General features: G+C 41.8%; 1 long non-coding RNA gene across 1 annotated transcript; it reads right to left on the bottom strand.

The window, feature by feature from the left end:
- Positions 1 to 15,435: 15,435 nt before the first annotated feature.
- On the bottom strand, positions 15,436 to 18,676 carry LOC147989928 (uncharacterized). The gene is made up of 4 exons (XR_015618281.1): positions 18,386 to 18,676; positions 18,057 to 18,309; positions 16,477 to 16,559; positions 15,436 to 15,998 (listed from the first exon to the last, which is right to left on the bottom strand). It is a non-coding gene; the product is annotated as an uncharacterized LOC147989928 (long non-coding RNA).
- Positions 18,677 to 18,715: the final 39 nt, after the last annotated feature.

Below are 18,715 nucleotides of genomic sequence, written 5' to 3'. Positions count from 1 at the left end.
TTCTTCAACATTTGTTGCAAATGCTTGATTAACATTTTTATATATACATGATCAACATTTTTTAAAATACTTCTTCAACATTATTCAAATACCTATTCGACAGTTTTCAAATATTTGTTCAACATTTTCAAATAATTGTGCAACATTTTTTTAAAATGCTTGATTAACATTTTTATATGCATGATCAACATTTTTTCAAATACTTCTTCAACATTTTTCAAAAAACCTATTCAACAGATAGATGGGTGCATGCACCTGTCACCCTAGAGAAAGCAGACTGGGTGCCAATCAGCCAGCAGTGGGCCGACTGAGGCCAATTGGCCAGCAGTGGACCGACAGGATCCAATCGACCGGCAGTGGGCTGACTGGGGGCCTATCGGCTAGCAGTAGGCCGACTGGATCTAATCGGCCAGCAGTAGGCCAACTAGATAATATTTTTAAAAAATATAATTATGGCATAATATTTCTGAAATTTAATATAAAAATTTGTATTATTTAAAAAAAATTAGCTGATGGTGAGGCCTGCTTGCTGAAAGTGGATGTTTCGTGTACTGAATGCCGGCTTGCTTCAATTGCGTACGAGCCGTTTCAAGTCGTCCATGCTAAGAGATTTTCCCATGATAGCCGCACGCATGTGCATCTCATGATTCCTTGTTTGGTAGGAAATGACGACGCACTTGGATTATTCAGTTCTATTTTTTTTTGGAAATGATGACGAGGTGCAGTGGAGACGCATGTGCAATGGAGTGGCTCCCTAATAAGCTACACAAAAAAGTGACATGGACGCGCCAACGAAATAGCTTGAAAAGAGAGGGCAATATCCAAAATGCTTTCAATGATAGTCTTTTTGGATCATCGATTTTGTATTTTCCACCCAGATCTCTATGAATGGCATTTCATCATGAAATCGGTACACAGGCAAATAATTCATCAGTGTTTACCACCAAAAAAGATACAATTCTTGAATCTTTTACAATTTTTTTGATTTTCCTGTTAACCATGATGCATGTGAGCTCGGGATGAAAAACTCCATGACCAAGAAAAGAGGGTAATAGCCATGAAATGGTGTCTTAATATGTTTGTTTGTGTGAATTGAGTCTTGATGCCTACTTTGTATTCAGAGCCATAGATGGAAAGGTAGATTATTATTTTGGTAAATGTGTTGTTACTTGTTTCACTTCCTAGATCACGCCTGAAATTTTAAATTCTGAAGAAATAAATCTTGGATTTTTAAAAATATATGGTTCATAGAATATCTCAGGATTTCCAGAGTTGCCAAAGCCATCATCTCCTCATTTGTAGTTTTTAATTCATTTTCCCTTTGTTATAAAAAAGCATATCCATTTACATGACCTTTATAGAAGTTTATAACACGTGAATCACACGGATGAGAAGGACAAGCCCTTTGAAGTTACAGGTTGAGGCTAATGACACATCAATAGGTGCATATCCTCTAACATAATAATGGCCAGCCCTCACTGTCATGCAGATAGGCAACGGGTGATTTGAGATAAGACTCTGAAATTCTTGAAAATTTAACTGGCATGCCACTTGAGCCCAAAGGGAAATGCACTGCAGATTTCTTAACGTTAGACTTGAGATGATTGGATCAGTTGGCTTCCATCCTTTTCAGTCTTTTCCTTTTACACTGAAAAAGAGGGAATCCATGAAAAAAATTCTAGACGGAAATATGTAGCTATCATTCCAATATTTTCTTAAGTTGATAAAAATGATATGCATTGGGGCTTCTCTGTCTCCTCTTCACTTCAAGATGACAAGGAGTACATACTCATCTTCCAGCTTAATGGAAGGAGATAGGACATAGTTTTAGACAATGGTTCAGTAAACTTGAGTTTTGATTACCAATAATATATCTCACTACAACTCTTTTCTATGGCCTCCCTCACCATGCTCATCTCTTGGACCCTTTGAAATGAGAGAAACGCCCATGTGTGTTTCGTCAGAAGAGTGCGCCGCCGCGTATTCTACTTCAAAATATCATGCTCGAAGCCAACCTATGGGTTACAGTGGGTGCTAAGAAACTAGGGTGTATTGTTGTACGAGAGTATTTGCCATGCCGTTTTGTACTTGTAAATTTTCAAACTCTATTCTCCTCTTATTTAAGGGATGAGTCAAAGCTTTTGCCTCCGTAAAAAAAAATATTTTCTATGCAAAATATGGTAAATATGTCATTGATCCTTTCTTTATTGCAAATCAAATATGACATCGGTACTTACATACCCGCAAGAAAGTATTTCTAGGTACGAATAGAATGGTATGAAAAATGCGAGCAAAAAATAGTTCACATATTGTTGTATTATTAGCTAGCTGTTGATTACTCCAAATGCGTGCTCGAAAAGTAAGCAAGCTAAATCTAATGGGAGCTGGTAACCCCGGTTACTTACTAGAAAGCAGTAAAGTTAGACTTTTTTTTAACATAAAGTGCAGATGATCACAATGGCCATGGAATCAGCATCAGTAAATCACCGTGATCGTGTTAAGTTTTGCTTGACACGCCGACATGGAACACCAATGGAGGGACGTGCATGACTCGCCACCCTTACGTCTCGCCGTGTCGCGGGTTGGTCGTGCCGACCGAGGTCTGTTTTCTAGGACTTGCCATACTAGAAAATCCTTCGTGTGCCTTACAGTCTTGATGTCATGCATATCACGAAGAACGTGTGCGAGAGTCTGCTTGGTACCCTGCTCAACATGCCAGAGAGGACCAAAGATGGGCTGAAAGCAAGGGCAGACTTGAAATCAATGGGCATTAGGGAGGAGCATCACGTTAATGATGAGGCGAAGCGGGACACGGAAAGTCGTCGCAAAGGCAAAAAGGCCAATAAGACCGGAAATGACTACCCTCCCGCGTGCTTCACTCTAAGTCAGGAGGAGATCGAGCGGTTTTTCACCTGCCTCGTAGGAGTAAAACTTCCTTACAGTTACGCGGGGAAGATAAACAGATATCTAGACTCAACGAAGTAGAAGTTCAGCGGGATGAAGTCTCACGACTGTCACGTGCTGATGACGCAGATACTTCCAGTTGCAATCCGTGGGATCATGAACGCACACGTCCATGAAACGCTATTTGGCCTATGCAACTTTTTCGACGTCATCTCTCGGAAGTCGGTTGGCGTGAGGCAACTCAGAAGGTTACAGGAAGATATCGTGGTGATACTATGCGAGCTTGAGATGTACTTTCCGCCTGCATTCTTCGATATTATGGTGCATCTACTGGTCCATATCGTGGAGGATATCATCCAACTCGGGCCGACGTTCTTGCACAGCATGCATTTTTTGTTTATGCAAATGAAACTAGTCGGCCTCAAATATCACGTAGAGCAAATCCAGAAACATGCACGGTTTCAGATATAGTATTCGGTACGAGTGGGAAGCAGGCTTTATCTTTATCAGAAAACGACGTATTCTAAACTGGAAAAAAAATGTCCAACTGATCGTGAGGCCTGCTTGCTCAAAGTGGGTGTTTCGTTGATTGAATGCCGGTTTGCTTCTATTGCATACGGACCATTTCACGTCCATGCTAAGAGATTTCCCGTGATAGCCGCACACATGTGCATCTCGTGATCCCTTGTTTGGTAGGAAATGACCATATTTATTGGATTATTCAGTTGATTCATCTGGAAATGCTGATGAGATGGAGTGAAGATATATGCATGTGCAGTATGGAGTGTCTCCCGAGACAAAAAGAGTTTGATATTAATGACACTTTTTTTCTTTGCTATAGCTAGTTCGGCAAGCAAAAAAAATTCCAGGCTTGAAACTAATTGACTCATACGTTCTTAGATATTATGAGAACGACACGGGATAAAAGGCTGGCATGTGTAATGTTCACCCATATGAAGAACAAGAAATGTGGACCGCTTGGTGGTCCTGATTCGAAGTTTTATTAAGGAAAATGGCACGGCTGGGGCTGGCATGATTTTACGTGATCATGAAGGTGATGTCATCTTTGCCGCGATACGGGTCCTTTTTAACTGTGGTGATCCCTTGAAAGCCGAGATGGCGGCGCTGGATGAAGGACTACAACTTGCTCTCCATTGGACTAACCTGCCGCTACTTGTTGAAACGGATTGTGGCGAGCTGTTAAAGATGGTGCAGTCGAAAGATAAAGACCGGTCGAGGTATGCGTACCGGGTTAATGAGATCAGAAGAGTTCTGGCTCAAGAAAGGAACATTAGTCTAGCTAAGATCAGCAGGCACGCAAATTTGGCGAGCCACACCCTAGCTTGTATGGGTCGCTCGCAACAGCGCACGGCATGCTGGCTCCGGAATTCCCCTAGGGAGATAGCTAGCATTGTCGAATCTGAATGTAATCATCATAGTTGATCAATGAAAAGTTCCTTTCCCGCAAAAAAGATGATTCAAAGTTTTATCTCATTTTCTGTCTTTTTAGAACCTCATAACACGTGAATCGCAGAAATGAGAAGGACTAGCCCGTTGGACGAAAAGAAAAGGTTGGACCGCGGAGCAATAAGTTCATTGCTTTCTGCTTTCTCTAATGTGATACTCCCTTCGTAAAGAAATAAAAATGAGTGATCTAAACGCTCTTATATTTCTTTACAGAAAGAACACCAATAGTCAAGCCTCACTATCATGTGGATTTTCAGATAAGACTGTGAATTTCCTAGAAATTTCAGTGGCATAAGCCCAGGGGAAAACTCATGACAGATTTCGTAAGGCGTGAAGAGTGGGATCCATTGACTTCTCACGTTTTCCTTCTATGCAAGAAAGGAGGGAATTAATGAAAAGATTCCACGAAAGAAAGATGTAGCTATCAAATCAATATTTTCTTAAGTTAATAAGAAGGATATGCATTGGGGCTTATTTGTCTCTTAACTAGGAGTACATAATTATTCTAACTTAATATAAAGGAAACAGTAATGTTCTAGGCAACGTGAACCCTTTTTCAGGTTGGAAGATAGGAGGAGGCGGCCCACTTCTACCCTCAACCCACCGGCGTTGCTCGGGTTCCCCTGCCCCCTGCTGGCCTCTACAGCGGCACGAGGGCAAGGGAACCTCGGATCTATGTGTCTGGTCTGTGCCCCGCGGGGTTTGGGAGTTCTTGTTAACGGTGAAATTGGGGCAATGACGGTAATGAGAATAATTGTTCCTTGACTTTCCCCGTGTCTATGGCCTTCCTTGGAGGGGGGCTTCGACGCGTCGGGAGATCATGTCAACTGCCGGACATTTGGTCTGGTGTAATTAGCGTCTGTCCACAACGGTGATTTTCTGTGAAGGGGATGGTGTGGCAGCATGTTTTTGTTCTTTGGTTCCCAATCAGATACGACTTCATCGGAGAACTTGTGAGGTTTGTGTCACCTTCTCTGTTTGGCCAGACTGGGATTATCCTCTAGCCTTTCTCGGCACCAGTTGTACAGATCACAGTCGTCGTTGCCTGTTGGTCTATACCGATGTCTTGTTAGCCACCTACAATCTCATGGGTTTCAACAAGGTTGCTTAAGTAAGACGGAGACCCACAAACAGCAGCGAGCTTTGCTCGCCGTGCCACCAAGGAACTCATAGGGAATATGGTGCTATATTTTGCTTGCATTTTTTATTCTTGTAAGGATTAGTCATATGTACTACTACTCTCTCTGTAAACTAATATAAGAGCGTTTAGATTACTAAAATAGTGATGTAAACGCTTTTATATTAGTTTACAGAGGGAGTACTATATTTTGCCTTGTGCCTTTATTATTTAGTGAAAATAAAAAGTAGTTTCAACAATGGTCCAGTAACTTGAGTTTTGATTACGAATAGTCTATGCGACTACGATTTGTTTCTTTGCAAAATATGGAACATATTTACTATATCTGGTTTCGAAATTTCATCGTTAGTTTCTTGCAACTATGTTTTTTTATCTGCAAATATGTTATTGACACTTATGTGATTGAAGGATTTTTTTTTTCTGAATACACATGTTAGTAGTATTATTTAGCTGTCGATTACTCGAGACGTGTCCTGCAAAAGCTAATCTAATCTATGGGAGTTGGTAAGCAGCGAAGCGGAGATGATCACATTGACCAGTGATGAGGTTAATTTTTTGCTCGACGGCGCGTCACAGTCATTAGGCTGCCAGCCATATCAGCCGTACGTGCCGACAGGAAACAACAACGGACGGACGTGCGAGATTTGCCGTCCTTACGTGTCGCGAGATGATGGTTCCACGGATGCCCACCGAGACCGTTGCATGATCATCACGGTTGACTAGGGCACCTTCTCTCAAAAAAAAAAGACTAGGGCACCAGGTGGGCCGGTACGTACCGCACGAAGCTGCGCCTATCAAGTTGGTGCTCGTGTACCATGTCGAACAGAACTCAGCTTGGTTGTCTGTTCTGCGTTCCGTAGGTATCCTATCCCGATGGAGTGCATGACGCCTGATTTCGTACCAAGATCTTCATACTACTACATTGACATTTTGAAAAGCCTCGTAACAACAAAAGTGAGAAAAACTGCCCAAGATTGGTGTACACGTAATGGATGAATGGTGGAGGACGCAAAGTAGCAATCTGAAACTGACGGAGTTGACAAGAAGTGTCGAGTCGAAGGTAGTAGTAACAGTGACAGAGTTGAGCTTCGATCGACCAAAGAAAGAAGCAACGTACTCGCAGCAGTAGCACGCGACCTCACCTCACGGCATGCATGCATCGCTGTTTTAATTCCAAGGAACCCACCGACCAGCCCCGCCGGTCGCGAGTAGGTGCAGTCATCACAAAGTTGTAGTTAGGCATAATTCCTTCCTCCATTCGAGATTTCTTCTTCTCTTCTTCTCTTCTTCGCAAATCGCAAGTGGCAAAAGTGGTATATGCAGCAGGATGCGACGCTGGGCAACTTCGCCAGGATATTCATTCACCTCTGCGTGCCTGCGTGGTACTGACGCGGAGACGCTGCGGTGGTGGAGAAAAATCGCATGCGTGCATCCGGACGAAGATGGAATTGCTTACCTTGATCCGCCACAGCTTTACTTCAATCCCAGTGCTTTCCTGATAACGATTCTGCACTCTACTTTACTTTCCGCGTCATGTCCAAGCAGGCATGCGCACCTCGATTCGGTCGATGTAAAATCCAGCGTCCACAACGCATGAAAAGAACACGAGATGGAGTGGAAACACTCTTTCAGAAACAGAGACAACTGAAGAAGTCACTGCTGCAGCATCGTTCAGTAAGCAGTCTTCAGTCTTCACTAGGAGTGCTAATCTGAATTTGTTCCAGATGTCACATAGAGAAAATCCGGAAACATGCACGGTTTCAGATATATGCATTGGGTACGAGGGGGAGGCCGGTTTTGTTTTTATCAGAAAATGACGTCTGCTACTCCTGCTAAATTGTGGACAAACAATGTGCAACTGATCGTCAGGCCTGCTTGCTCAAAGTTGATGCTTCGTGGCCTGAATGCCGGCTTGCTTCGATTGCGTACGAACCGTTTTCAAGTCCATGCGAAGAGGTTTTGCCATGATTCCTTGTTTGGTAGGAAATGACGACGCACTTGGATTATTCAGTTCTTGTTTTTTGGAAATGATGACGAGGTGCAGTGGAGTGGCTCCCTAGGCTACACAAAAAGGTGACATGGACACGCCAACAAAAAATAGCTTGAAAACAGAGGACGATATCCAAAATGCTTCCAATGATACTCTTTTTGGATCTTTGATTTTGTGTTTTTCGCCTAGACCTCCATGAGTGTCATTTCATCATGAAACTAGTACCCAGGTGAAGAATTCATCAATGTTTATCACAAAAAAAACGTTTTTTTATATATTTTTGATTTACTGTTTGCCGTGGAGCATGTGTGCTCGGGATAAAAAACTCTGTGTCCAAGAGAAGAGGGTAATAGCCAGGAAATGGTGTCTCAATATGTTTTGTTTTGTGTGACCTGAATTGACGCCTGCTTTGTATTCACAGTCATAGATGGAAAGGTAGAATACTATTCGATAAATGTGTTGTTGCACCTGTTTCACTTCCTAGATCACGCTTGAAATTTTGAATTCTGAAGAAAAAAATCTAGGATTTTTTTTAAATATATAGTTCAGAGAATATCTCAGGATTTCCAGAGTTGCCAAAGCCATCATCTCTTTGCTTGTAGCAAGTAGGCCCTAAAAGTCGGCGAGGATTATTAATTTCAGAACAGCAAGTAACATCTTGTGTTTCATGGGCCGTTGTTTCCTTCGATCGATGGTTTAAACCCTAAATTTGTGTGGTTGACATTTGCACAGCCAGTTGTGGTGAATCAACAAAAGTACCAATTCACAAATTTCGCAGGGCAAGTTTGATCGTGTGACACCATTTCTTTGATACCAGTAGTTTGGTAGGCTAGTAAAATTTTTTTTATGCTTGAAATATAATGGACCTGCACGTGCTTACTTACGACTCATGAGGCACGGGTTGATATTATACTCCCTTTTTTTTTCTTTTTCACTTTGCATATAAGATTTGTTTGAAATAAAGTTTCACCATGTTTACTTGAAAAATATCAACATTCACAAAAACCAAGTCAACATCATTACATGCATTGTGAACTTAATTATCATATTCCATAATTTTAGTATTGTATATTGATGTTTTTAAATATAAATTTGGTCAAACTTTACAAAGTTTGACTTTAGACAAATGTTATGTGCGGAGTAAAAAGAAAGGAAAGGAGTACAAAATTGTGCATGAACACAACATGGGATAAGAGCCGGCATGTGCGATGAATTAAAGTTAGGCATTGGACAAATGAGTGTGGGCCAATTGATGGTCCTCATTTGTAGTTTTTAATTCATTTTCCCTTTGTTATAAAAAAGCATATCCATTTACATGACCTTTATAGAAGTTTATAACACGTGAATCACACGGATGAGAAGGACAAGCCCTTTGAAGTTACAGGTTGAGGCTAATGACACATCAATAGGTGCATATCCTCTAACATAATAATGGCCAGCCCTCACTGTCATGCAGATAGGCAACGGGTGATTTGAGATAAGACTCTGAAATTCTTGAAAATTTAACTGGCATGCCACTTGAGCCCAAAGGGAAATGCACTGCAGATTTCTTAACGTTAGACTTGAGATGATTGGATCAGTTGGCTTCCATCCTTTTCAGTCTTTTCCTTTTACACTGAAAAAGAGGGAATCCATGAAAAAAATTCTAGACGGAAATATGTAGCTATCATTCCAATATTTTCTTAAGTTGATAAAAATGATATGCATTGGGGCTTCTCTGTCTCCTCTTCACTTCAAGATGACAAGGAGTACATACTCATCTTCCAGCTTAATGGAAGGAGATAGGACATAGTTTTAGACAATGGTTCAGTAAACTTGAGTTTTGATTACCAATAATATATCTCACTACAACTCTTTTCTATGGCCTCCCTCACCATGCTCATCTCTTGGACCCTTTGAAATGAGAGAAACGCCCATGTGTGTTTCGTCAGAAGAGTGCGCCGCCGCGTATTCTACTTCAAAATATCATGCTCGAAGCCAACCTATGGGTTACAGTGGGTGCTAAGAAACTAGGGTGTATTGTTGTACGAGAGTATTTGCCATGCCGTTTTGTACTTGTAAATTTTCAAACTCTATTCTCCTCTTATTTAAGGGATGAGTCAAAGCTTTTGCCTCCGTAAAAAAAAATATTTTCTATGCAAAATATGGTAAATATGTCATTGATCCTTTCTTTATTGCAAATCAAATATGACATCGGTACTTACATACCCGCAAGAAAGTATTTCTAGGTACGAATAGAATGGTATGAAAAATGCGAGCAAAAAATAGTTCACATATTGTTGTATTATTAGCTAGCTGTTGATTACTCCAAATGCGTGCTCGAAAAGTAAGCAAGCTAAATCTAATGGGAGCTGGTAACCTCGGTTACTTACTAGAAAGAAGTAAAGTGAGACTTTTTTTTAACATAAAGTGCAGATGATCACAATGGCCATGGAATCAGCATCAATAAATCACCGTGATCGTGTTAAGTTTTGCTTGACACGCCGACATGGAACACCAATGGAGGGACGTGCATGACTCGCCACCCTTACGTCTCGCCGTGTCGCGGGTTGGTCGTGCCGACCGAGGGTGTTGCATCATCGCGCTTGACTAGGGAGGAGTATAGTGCACCGGGTTGGCGAGGACGTGGCACACGATCGAAGCTGCACCATTTCTTGGTCGTGCAGCATGTCAAATAAAATAAAATAATAATCAACAGCGACAGAATAATCACTAATCAGGCTTTCCAACTTGTATCTCTGTCACATGTCCGTTCAAACGATAGCCGGATGGGGAGTAGTTTTCTGACAAGCAAGTCTAGTAATCTGAAACGGACGGAGTAGCAGAGTTGACAAACAAATGCAGTAACAGACTAACAGTTATAGAATTAACTTACGTACCGATCGACTTGTAAATAAAGAAGGACAGTGGTATTCCTAATTCATCAGGGTTTAAATCCTGATACTCGCATTATTTCTAGATTTATTTCAGAATTTCCGGCGATGCGCTTTCAGTTGGAGGAGACGTTCCCGTCGACGACGAGGTGCGTACGGTTGCTTCGTAAATCTCAAAATGATATGCCGGCTCAGTCTTTTGGAGGTGCTCATATGGGTAGGGTATGCGTGTATGCGTTCATAAAGATGAGTGTATGCACGTATATATGAGCGCTTGTGTCTGTACTGATATGAAAAAAAGGAACGTACGAGCATCACCCAACGCAGTAGTAGTACTCGAGCTCACGGCATGCTTTGGCTTAATTCCGGAGAACCCACCGGCCGACCAGCCCGCGAGTCGCGAGACCGGTCAACCTGCCCCGCACCGGCCAAGCAGCACCAAGACTAGCTATAGCACGGATACTCGCGGGATTTTTTGCACATCTATAGCAATGTACGAATGCATATATTAATTAATTGTAATTAATAAGTATTATAAAGGTACATGAAGCCGTATGCTTTTTTGCACATCTAGAAGTGCACGTTACTTTATGTTCCCTTCCTCCCAGTTTTCCTCTCACACAACCTTGCTTGGGCTCAAGTAGCAGATATGGGCTTCTTCCTTTTTGGGGAAGGGCCACGTGATTGTTCCAAAAAAACAGTAGAAGCAGTAGGAGTCAACTGTACATGCGAATCCTGATGATCTCAGCCGTTGGATTTAGGTGACCAACGGCTATGATTGATGCTTTATGTCTAATTCAAAACTGATACACCATATAGTAGTATAGAAGAAAAGTTTTGTTTCTTGTAAATATGCAAAGGCGGGGGGAATGGCCCCCTCAGACTACACATAGCCTTAGTGTATCCGCCAACATGACGATACACCTCTTCATCCCAAGCCACCCGAGGTACGGATATGCAAACAAAAGTTATGACTCTAAATTCTCTCTTGATACACCAATTTTAAAGAGACTCTCTTTACCAAGCAATCTGATGGTTCTAATTGCACTGCTTTCCACGGCCGCGGCAATAAGTTTTAACTCGTTCACAGTGTGGGCACGTTTGAATTCATTTAAGATATCGTTTGGTGTCACCTTCCTAGTCGGCGGGATTACGGAGCTCACTACATATGCAATTGCAACGGTTAGTTTGCTAGCTGAGCAATTACATCAGCAACTAAATTACATTATGTTTGCACATATGCTAAATTTGCGCCAATCTCCACATGAAAACTTTGAGCTTTGCTAGGACAGTGAGCTTCCAAAGAGAAGTCCAGAATTTTCCTTCTCTTCATTCGTAGATGAACCACCTCTGCCCTCCAGCCAACTCTCATGCTGGAGCATGGTCTGGAGCATAAATCTGTCCGTTTGAGCTTACTGTAAACTTCCCCTTCTTGTTCGGAGCCTAGGCCCAAAAATCCTTTGTATTACGGGTACATATACAAGTATTTTTAGGAACACGTGCAGGCGAGGGAGGAGGGGTTTGGGTGGGCCAGGGCGGCCAGAAACGGCGTAGCAGCGGTACGGACTCCCGCAAAGCCCACCACGTTTGTCTTCGGTTTGCAGGAGAAAACATGTCTGGACCACGCCGCAGACCGTTACAGGACCGTGTTGAATGATGTCCGCGGTCCGGACGTATGCAGGCGGTTTACCTGCCGACGTTGGAGATGCTGCAAGAGCAAGTATAATAAGGTGACATAAGTGGACTGTAAGACTTTATATATTATATCTTCGATGAATTGGATGAAAGAGAAGAGGATAGAGAAGAGAAGCGGACTGTAGATCTACAACCGGCTGCAGCACGGGCTCCAAGAAGTTATGTGAGAATGTATGATGGGCCATGTGATAGAAAAGTAGTACTTTCTTGTAGCTCATTACTATACACGTTGATTATTACATTGGCTATAGATGACATGGCAACATGTTAGTCATCAGTTGGCTATATTATGAACCATGCTTCAAGAGCAAATACAATAGGGTGATGTAATTAAGCAGACTATAAAAATTTAAATATTATATTCTTACTTAGTTGGAAGAGAAAAAAAAGAAGAGAGAAGAGAAGCGGACTGTAAACTAGTACTCCCTCTGTAAATGAATATAAGATGTTTTATATCACTAAAGTAGTGATCTAAAACGTCTTATATTTCTTTACAGAGGAAGTACTAGCCAACTGTAGCAGGCGCTACAAGAAGTGTTCTGAGACAAAAAGATGGGTCATATAGTGATAAAGTAGTAAAATATTATAGCCAACTATCATATAAGTTGGTTTTTAGGTTGGTTATTGATGACATAGCTATTACGTATAACCAACAGTTAGCTTTACTATTAACCATGCTCTAATTAAAGTCTGGAATACGACTTTTTTTACGTAAAGTGAAGACGATTTTCTTGTCAAAAGTGTTACACTGGCCGTGGAATGAGCAGCCGTAAATCACCGTGATCGGGTTAAACTTTGGTTGACCACGCCTCGCTGTCAGTAGCCTACTATTCCTAGCTACGAGCTGTACGTGCCGACATGTGTTGAAAGGTTCAAACGATGCAAATACTCGTATACAAACTAGGAGTTGGGGCGCCACAAGGTGGCGCCTCTTAAGAGAAAGCTTTGGCGGTGCCAGGTTGGCGGCCGCCCATTCTAATTGCTTTTATGCAGTCTTGATAGCACATGAACATAGCATGTTAATAAGAAGTTGCACCATAAATTTCAAAAAAGCTAAATAAATGACTCGTATACAAGGACATTAGGGCATCTTCAATGTGGATCACCAAACAGATACCACCAACACGTTCACGAACATCCGTCGAGCGTTGTCATTCAACACAATTTACCAAAGTGGACGCAAAAAGTGAGACACCGAGCATTATAAAAACCAAATAAAAAAGTTCACTAATTCCGTTCGAATCAAGGTCCATGCCCAGCCACCGACGTGACTTTTTTGCATCGCCATCGTGCTGCTTCTGTGCCTCGTCATCCTCAGCTTCAATCTCCTTAAAGAGCCACTCACGTTGTGCGGAGATAAGTCGGCCGCTGCATGTGACGAAGATGGTGCAGGGATGGAGGCGGCGCGGGGCACAGCCATCGCAATCCTCTTCTGCCACTTCGCGGATGCAGGGGAGAACTGATTTACGACTTTTGACAACCTACCAGCCAAGAAAAACAATTTGATTTCTCAGTATGGCGAAGGACTGAGCAGTTCGTAGCATCGGTCTGCTTTATTCAAATCAATGTTGCTTAAGTGCATCAGCCCTCCATATGGAAGTAGAACAGATAAACCGTAGAGCAACTGAATGTTTGATGACTATCTCAATGGTTGGGCACGTTGCAGAAGTACACGTATTTTTGCAAATGATTTACAGAGTTCTGTTATGGGTATTGTTCTTGATAATCTAGCTCAGGATTCAACTCTCTGATCTAAATCACTTATTTTATGAAGTATGAACAATAAACACATCCAGTGACAATCCGGTTTTATGCCTCAAAAGCCTAATCACATTTCAGGGGAGTTTGACCAAATAGATACATACCTTCATACGATGAGACTGCCAGTTCTTTAATGCCTCAGGAACATCCTAAAAAAAACTCCTTGCAATTTTTTCCTTTCAAATCCAGTCCTCCATATATGACCATGGAATTACATTAGAACAAAACTCCATCAGATGAAAAGATATATGTTTCTAGCATTGGAATGGAATATGAAAGGCACAAGCACCTCCGTCGCTGATCCGTGGAGAAGAGGGGACCCTCGACGAGCTCCTCTCGCGGAAGCACGATGAGGATCTGCGACGCGTCCTGGTCAACGCCGTCACCTCGCCTCTAACTCGCGCAGGTCGCGCACCACCACCGGCCACCGATTATGCAGACCGCACCCGGCCGCCGCGCCCGGTCTCGCTCTGCTCTGCCCTTGACGGCCTTCGCATCCGCCCCGGTGATGTGTCTTGCAGCAACTTCCATGTGTGTTTGAAAAACAAGATGAACATTGACGATGTGAAGTTATAATCGATGACACCGTCTAATGAATAACTCTGCAAGAAAGCAAAGACAAAAGGTATGCAAAGTGGACTGTAGAACACCCCGAGTATTTGCATTCGACAACAACATTTCATGAAATTATGATTCAGTAGTGAGAGGCATCCCAGCATGGTAACATTCATCATTCCTCACCGCAAAAGCTCATAGTGATATTTAGTTAGTTTTCAGCAATTGAGAGATCCTGATGGTGAACGGACTACTGCCAACGTCTTACTACAAGACAACGGCTGATTCACCAACCCGACCTCGGAAGGGAATGTTTTAGCAACAAAGAACCACAAATACATTTATAGTCCTGAATTATCAACATGCTAGTACGATTATTTCTGGATGTTACCTCTCTGCTTGGAAGGCCAGCAAGAGTAAGCATCACAGGTTGCTGAGAAAGCTCCCACTTTGCAATGGAATCAGGTGCAGACCGATCAACTGGATGGTGAAACTTGCATCATTCAGAAAATTTACACAATCCTGTAAAATGAGAAAACAGTCCAACTTTTAGGTGAGACGTTCCTCTGAGTTCATAGGCCGTCTACGCACATTAAAGTTCCTGCTTTGATCAAATATCCACCTAACCATCAAGTAGGTATTAACACTAACCAATATAAACACTGGACAACAGTTCAATATGAGGGTCTGTTAAAAATAGAAGCCACACTTTATATTGGTCTAATCATACTATAGGAGATCATGAATAACAGTATGACAATCCATAAGAATAATACTCAGTTCTTAAGTGTACATTTTTTTCATATGCTGGCTACAGAAAACAAATATAACCTATTTAGCAGCAGACTTTCTTGTTTTCGATAATTGAGACACCCTGCCCAGCCTTCGCAACCCAAAATTTTCAGATTCAAAAAATTTTTACACAATCTTTTTGAGAGCTAAAAAATCTCAATTTGCACATCAGTAGGCCAACTGGAAAGCAGAAAGTCCAGCTTCACAAGATATGATACACTGGTCTGGCAATGCTCATGATACTCATAAGTGGTAGGCACAAATATGGAGAAGGAAGAGTACATACTTGTTGAATTCACCATGCACATAAGATCTACTATTAGAAATCTCTAGAGCACCTGACCAAAGAGCATGAGTACTTTAGGAGAACACCTGTCCATTCTGGGGTACTCTGCGCACTAATCCTGCTGATGCACTTGTGAACGTGTATGCAATCCAAATAAACATCAATTGTTGAAAAAAAGAATATATAGAAACTGCAGCAGGAGAGCATTCGCTCATAAAGCAGAGCAAGCAAAGCAAGGTCATAGGTCTATATTAATAGAGAGGCGGCAGTCTTACAAGGTGGATCACAAAACACAGAATATATGTTCCTATAGGTTTCTTCACTTATTGAACCAAAGCAAAAATGGCCACAATGCATCTGACTGGTCTATTAATTTAGGAAGACACTACACGAGCAGCCAAAAGCCAAAATTTGACGACACATACAGTGTTGCATCGGAAGACCATTGAGCGAAAGTGCCCATTCTTGAAAATCCATAGCCTTCTGGTGTCTTTTTCTGTAAGCATAATAGGGGTGCAGAAACATCCTCTTCAGGACCTAAAATAAATAATTCACAAAAAGGAATAATGAATCAGATATTCTTCAAGGAGCAAGGGACTGGACAATTGGAAATGAGAAATTATTCTAGTTAAAGATAATGACTATTCAAAGCTAATACTCGCTTTCAAAATAAATGAGAGTTATAAATACAGTCCTCGTGTACTAACAGTGAAAAAAAATGATGCTCCAAGCAACAAACATTTATAAAAATCAGTAAAAAAAGAGAACATACATAAGTAAATAGCATGATCTGACCTAGATATATGATTCTCTAAGAAAATAAACTTCAGAGAAAATGTGAAACATTTACTTGAGTGTCTAAAGGGTAACCAATATGGAAGAGCATATGAGAAGATGAAGAGTTAACTTAGACAAAAAAATTTTATCATATACACTGAAACTAAAGAATGGAAAAATAGTAGTGTGAAAACAGAGGAATAGGGTGCACATCTTAGAAAAACGCCAGGATACCTACCTCTTAAAAGTAGCCGATGGGAAGACAAAATAATATGATTTCAGGTAGTTTCGCTGCACCTTAATGTGAATCAGCACAATTCACTACAAAGAAAGATATTTGGACAAAAGTAGGTCAGAGCCCGCGTGTTTGTGAATAATTTCCAGAACCAATAGCCCTTGATTGTTGTAGAACTTAGAAGTTAGAACACACAAAATTCAACCTGCACACCAGTCAGCTTTCAATTTCTATGGCGTAATATATATGTTGCACAAATGACTCAGGAAGACCAATAGTATGCATATTAACATGTTCCTTGCGTGTGATTTGCGTCATCCTTCAAATGAAACACTTGAATTTGAAAATGAGATTGAATCCTGGATCGATTGATAAGTGATAACTAACAATAATACCAGACCATATTGTTCAATATACTGTGTTAGCCTCCTTTGCACCTGACCAACTTAAAATCGGGGTTGGTAGCAAAAAAATGATGGCATTAGATCCAAAAGAGAGCACACAACCTCTACTTAATAGCAAAAGAAAAAAGAAAATTGTGGCATCACATCAAAGAGACTACATAGCATCCTTTGTTCTTTCCCTACCCATCTCCCTTTCTGCCTCCTCTTCCTTCCTGCTCTCATCACTGGTTGGAACACTATAGATAGACAGCGGCTAAGCATCACTATGGGAAGGCACAGGGAGATGATCGCTGACGCGAGAAAGATGGCCTGGCGCTCCTTAAAATAAACTCATTAGTCTATACAAAATGATTGTTAGCATGTTTTATTTGAGTACTACAGAAAATTGATTATACACTAACCAGCGAACCAAACGAATTTGTGGAACAATTCCTCTGTACTGGCCGATTACTTGTGTGAAGTCATCTAATCCCGAGATGGTCCTCGCTATAATAGTGTGCTCATTTGGATTAGGAGTATCCCATATTAAGTGCAAGCTCCCATTGCTGAAGGACAGTTTGCCTAATTAAGAAACAACAAAATGCAAAATAAAGAGTTAAATTTTCTAGATGATTTCAACATTGAACAAACCTGCCCATTAATTGCTTTTGGTGAAATCAATCCAAATATCAGATTTAAGGGAAACAAGCGTGTGAAAGAGCATTAGTCACCTAGATTAAGAAGGGACAAGATTCCATGATACTTCAGACAAAATAAATCTAACAACCCGAGGTAGTAAAAGATGTGTCATGACATATGTGCTAAACAGGAACATATCAAAATCGACAGAAAAGTAGCTCCACACAAAGGGCATTAGAAGTGAAATCTTTACTATAAGAGTACATTAGACAATGGCATGAGGTGATAATACCCTGCACTGACCAGAACTTCCAATTTGAAGATTATTAGTGTGATAGGTATCTGCCACACATCCCTGCTATTTGTAACCTGAAGTGCCTGACAAAAGAAACCGCTAGCGGCTCTCTCAACAAAACTTGGGTCCAAAATCAATGAACCTGAGGTCCAGATCTCATATTTCATACATCCATTTTTTTGCAAGAAAAGGTAAGTGAGAACTAAACTAACAGACGTGGAGGGGGGTGGGGGTGGGGGGGGGGGGGGGGGGGGGTGGAGGCAAACCTGAACTACATTGGCATCCTTGCTCCTACTCCTGCTGTGCCGGGAAGGAGAGGGTTAAGGCACAGGAGCTGCGTCGCGTCGCCCACCCGCTGAGGCCACCGCACGCCGCACCACCGCACTGACCCTCTCCCAATCGACGCTGCCTCCCTCTCCTATTTCCTCTCTCTTTCTCCCTCCTTTCTTCCTTCTTCTCCTTCTCATCTTCTCTCTCTCTCCTGCAGATTGAATCAAGCGCCGCCGCCGTCGCCCTTTGCTACGGCCGGGATAGCAGAGTTGACAAACAAGTGTAGTAACAGTAACGGAATTGACTTACGTACCGATCGACTTACATAAAGAAAGAAGGAACGTATGAGTACCACCCGGTAGTAGTACTCGAGCTCACGGCATGCATTCGCTTGTTAATTCCAGAGAACCCACCGGCTGACCAGCCCGCGAGTCGCGAGACCGACCTGCACGGACTACTACCGGGTGAGCTTGATTTGTTATTACGAATGGGACAGAGAAAAAATTGCCTGTTCGGTAAGCAGTCTCAGTTAGGAGTGCCAATCTGAATTTGTTATTGCGAATGCCTAATCGTGCAGACGCGTGATCATGCCAGATTCTCAACCAAGCTCGACAGATGTCCACCGAGCAAAGCATGCATGAACATGAAGTGTGCG

This window comes from Triticum urartu, chromosome 1A, assembly GCF_056163025.1.
Source record: "Triticum urartu cultivar PI428250 chromosome 1A, HENAU_Tu73, whole genome shotgun sequence".
Classification (NCBI taxonomy): domain Eukaryota; kingdom Viridiplantae; phylum Streptophyta; class Magnoliopsida; order Poales; family Poaceae; genus Triticum; species Triticum urartu.
The sequence above is the reverse complement of the archived record's forward strand: the minus strand, read 5'-3'. Positions and strand labels throughout refer to the sequence as shown.